Raw genomic sequence first — 4,630 nt, 5'->3', positions numbered from 1 at the left:
CGCTGCCTCTCTTGTTGCGGAGCACAGGCTCCAGACGCGCAGGCTCAGTAGCTTTGGCTCACGGGCCCAGTTGCTCCGCGGTATGTGGGATCCTCCCAGACCAGGGCTCAAACCCGTGTCCCCTGCATTGGCGGCAGATTCTCAACCACTGCACCACCAGGGAAGCCCCGGACATGCTGTTTTGAACACTGAGGCAGGAGAGCAGTGTTTTGAACACTGGCCCTCACAAATACTTCAGACAGTTGTCTTCAAGACCCTGCAGTCCTTCACTAGCTCCTTTTTTGATTCCTTTGAGAGTAGTTGGAATGAAAGGCATCCACCCTTTGCTTCCTCTAAATGGCCTCTATGCAGTGGGTTTTAGTAAGCCTGCAAAACTTCTGGAGCCAATCTCAGGTGGCGCTGAGCACGAGGGGGGACCAAGTGGTCCAAGTCTCTGCTTTAAGTCTCCCGCCCACTGGGAATTATTGACCTCTAGGGGTTTTTTTATTTTTTAACTTAAAGGGGAGGTGCACTGTACACCCTCCTCCACTGGAAGAAAGGAGGCCCAGTGGCTAGCTACCCACCCCACACCCCAAACCTGCACGCACACACCCCAACGAAGGCACAGCCAGGGGCACAGGCATGATTTGGCTGTGAGGCCCCTCCGGAGGCCCAGGGTGTGAACAGCTGCACAGAGGGCTGTGTGATGTGGAGTCAGCACCTTAGGAGGTGGGAGGGGGGCGGTGGGCAGAGGAGGAAGAAGCTCAGGATCCCGATGGATCAGAAGAAGGAAAAGGGGAAGAGGCGGTCAGGACACAGGAGACGAGAAAACAAAGATGACCAAAAATGGGCCCCAAAGTAGAAAAGATGAGAGCAGCAAGAGAAAGAGGCAAAACAGGATCTGGGCAACCACACAAAACAGGAAGGAGACAGAGCAGAAGGAGGGAAGGGAGCAGAAAAGAGAGCGAGATGGTTGGGGAAGGATGTGAGCAGGGAGAGAGGGGAGCCAGGAAGAGGACATCAGAAGACGTCAGGGCTCGGTGTAGAAACCTCCGTTGACAAGAGGGAATCGGGAAGCCCTGTGCAGAGCCTCAGAACCTGATAAAAAAAAACCGGCGGGCCAAATCCACCAGGTCAACCACATAAATCAGTAGGTTGATGGCTGTCAAGATGGCCATAGGCGGTCATGGTTCCCAGACGCACACACAGGAGGTGAGTCTATCATGGCAACTCACATCACTGGATCGCTGGGGCTGCCTGCTGAACTTCTCGACGAACTGGTAGAGTGGCCAGAGGACCACAGCGGAGGTGTAGAGGAGGACGGAGAGCAGGGTGAGCCCCAAATGGAAAATGGGGGAGGGGATAGGAAGCCTGTTGTTCCAGTTGCACCAGTTCAGCAAGATGGCCGTGGCTGCCAGGAGGAAGTAGATGGGGTACACGGCCACGCATCACACCAGGGCCGGTTGCTCCTGATACAGGTAGGGGCTGTTGATGAAAGCGAAGGTGACACAGGCCATGAAGATTTCCAGCCTGTTGAGCAGGACTGGCAAGGTGAGCATATAGCAGGAGAACTCGCCAGTCAGGGCACAGGTCCAGGCCACGGAAACCATCCAAGAGAATGCAGTGGCAGCAATGGTGTGGTCCTGAAAGGGGCTGTGAGGCAAGAACTGGATGTAGGTGATGGCAAAGACGATGGAGGCCGAGAGGCATAAGAGGGTGGCATGGCAGGCAGAGGTGACGAGAAGGCTGTCCCAGAAGAGGTGGAGGCGGGACTGGAGCCCACGTAACCAAACTATGAAGATGTTAAGGTCACAACGAAGCAGAAGCACCAAACGTGGACCAGTTATACCCATGGCCCCACTCCAGGTGCCCACACTGGCCACCAGGGAGACGGCCACACAGGTGGAGAGCAGCTGCAGCAGGCTGAGCAAGTAGCCCGTGCTGGTCAAAGAGCTGAGGACAACCGTGTGGAGGTCGTGATGGTCGTGCAGGTCTATGTTCTCGACACGGCAGTGGTCTTTGCTGAGGACCCGCCAGTGAAAAATCCAGCTCTGGAGTCAGACTCCTGGAAAAGGCTCAGGGGCCTGTGACGGCTGAGGCTCAGTGTCAGTGGAGTTTGAACCAATGGCCCAGACACTTGGGTAACAACACAGCTCCTCCACAATGACTCTCCCCACCCGCCACCCTTGGCCTTCTCAGGAGACTTGTCTTATCCCAACGCTCACAGCCATGTTTGGTCTGGCCTCAAGCCATGAACATTTGTTTAATCCCTTTCAGCTGTGTGCCATTATCTACGCAGACAGGATGCTTAGGATGGTCCTTATCTACAATCCCAACCCTTCAAGGCTCTGAAAATGGAACAAGAATTTTTTAAAAATTCATTTGGTAACAAAATTTGACCTGCACAGATGTGAGATAATTTATGTTTTTTATTTATTTCACTTAGTGTGAACGCTCAAAAGGTCGGTGGCAGAAACACTAACGTGTTTGATTACAAGGTGCTTTCAGATTCCGGTAGGGTGTTATGTCCTATAGAGTAGATACACCATGTTGCATGATTGAAGCTGAAAAATTCTGAATTCTGAATCATATCTGACCTGAAGTGTTTCAGAAAAAGGATCATGGATTGTACTGCTAACCGCGTTTTACAGATGAGAAAACTAAGGCTCAGGGACTTCAGTACTTCCCTAAGATTGCATGGCTAGAAAGTGGGAGCCCCAGATAAACGTGCCATAGCTGTGAGTTTGAGCCCTTTGCTCTACAGCCCAGCATTTCAGCAGGGCATGTGGGTGGGAGCCCAGGACCAAAACTCAGGCTCTGGGACCCAGGACACACCTTCAGGGCCATGGCCTCCTTCCACAGCAACCTGAAGAGACATGTGTCCCGGCCTTTCCTCCCTGCAGCCGTCACTAGAAGGAGCTGCCATCTGAGGCGACCCAGCCCCACCCGGTGACCCAGCAGCTTCAGGGGTGAACAGAGATAAGCCATGGTGTAAGAGCAAGGCAGCGGGGACAAGATGATATGGGAAGCAGGAACTGTTTGAATCCCACACCCCACACCCCAATTTTGTCTTAACGTGTGACTCTTCTCCATTTGGGAAAAAAGACACCAACCCAGCATTACTCCAAGGTGGAGCATCCTGGGGGAACCACAGAATAACTTAACATATGTTTGGCTTTTAAACTCTAAAGCTGCCATCCAGGTGCGAGTCTGGAAGGATCTAGCAATAGTCCTACCTGAGTGAGGATTCTTCTGGCCTGGGAGAGTGGTTAGCAGCTTCCAAGCTGGGAAGAAGGGAGTGGAAATGCATAAGGATGTTGCGTCTGGATGCTGATGTGGAGGCTTTCAGGGCATCCCAGGGAGGGAGGGGGTGGAGGATGAACAGATTATAAGCCCCCTCTTAAGGGCAGGAGCTGAAAGAGGAGGCACCTGCTGGCCCTCTGGCAGGTGACAGCCCTGAGGATGCACTTGGGACTGGGGCGGGGGCGGCAGAGTGGAGATGAGCTGGGGAGGTTTCCGGAGTCTGAGTGGCCCTGAGGCAACCCAGTAGGTGTGTTCTGACCCAGAAGGGATGCAGGCATGGAGCCAACCTTCCCCATGGAGGAGGGGCCTGGAGTGGAACTGAAAGAGGGAGGACGGGGGCCTAAAGGGGTTTCAGGGTTGGGACAGGGGACACGTGGCGAGCGTGGCAAGGACCATGGAGACCAGGGAATCGCCCAGGTCACCTGCCCAAGACAGTCCCGCCAGCAGGGCTGCAGTCCTGCCTCACACAGGACCTCCTGCAAGGGTCCCAGGGTGTGGGGGACTGAGAGCTCCTCCCCGGCCCGCTCCCTCCTCAGGGACAGCTGCCCTGTTTCGAAGGGACTATTGGCCGAGAGGTGCCCCCAGGGCTTAAGGGTCAGCAGCCTGAGCCTGCAGCCAGCTTCCTGCCATCAGGGGCCTTGTCACCTTTGCTGATAATAAACCCTGGGAAAAGCTGTGGCTAGAAAGAGAAACACAGAGCAAACCCCGAGAACCTACCTGGACTCACAAGGCTCCTTCAGCCCCAGTTGCCAGTGGAGCCCTGGAGCCTGCTGGCCTTCCAGTGGGCACTGCCAGGGGTGGGGTAGGGGCACTGGCTCTGAGGGCAGCTGAGGGTGTCATGCTCTCTGTCCCCGAATTTGTTCCCAACCTACCTCCACAAAGTGAGGGCTTAGGGCTAAATGACAACTTTGGATCAATTTAGTGCCACAGAAGCAGAACCTGGAGGAGAGGCATGGGGGTTCCAGCTATGTGACCCTGGGTAAGGCATGTGCCCTCTCTGAGCCACAATACCTCCACCTGTAAAGCAACAGGTTTGCCTGAGTTTTCCACCAGCACCTCCACCATTCTAATCTGTGAGCGTGGAAATGGTGCCTCCGTCAGAGCACATCCTAGATGTGGCTGAGCCCTGCCTGCCCAGCAGCCAGGCATGTTGACGTGATCTTGTGACACTGGGCTATGTTCCCTAGGGGGTGGTGGGTTGGTGGCTGGAGCTGAGCAGCTGCTACCCCCTTTACTTTATATTGCTTTTCATTCTTCATATCTGTTTAGTATTTTCTATATTTTCTTATTCTCATGTATAATTGACATAAAGCAGGAATATGATCACATCACATGTGCCCAGTTTCCT

The 4,630-nt window shown here is 54.2% G+C and overlaps 1 pseudogene; it reads right to left on the bottom strand.

Annotated features, from left to right (window-relative positions):
- Positions 1-1,070: 1,070 nt before the first annotated feature.
- LOC114903813 lies at positions 1,071-4,347 on the bottom strand (annotated as a pseudogene).
- Positions 4,348-4,630: the final 283 nt, after the last annotated feature.

Source organism: Monodon monoceros, unplaced genomic scaffold, assembly GCF_005190385.1.
Source record: "Monodon monoceros isolate NGI ecotype Baffin Bay Population unplaced genomic scaffold, NGI_Narwhal_1 Super_Scaffold_21, whole genome shotgun sequence".
Taxonomy (NCBI): Eukaryota; Metazoa; Chordata; class Mammalia; order Artiodactyla; family Monodontidae; genus Monodon; species Monodon monoceros.
Note: the sequence above shows the minus strand (reverse complement) of the source record. Positions and strands in the feature narration are given on the sequence as shown.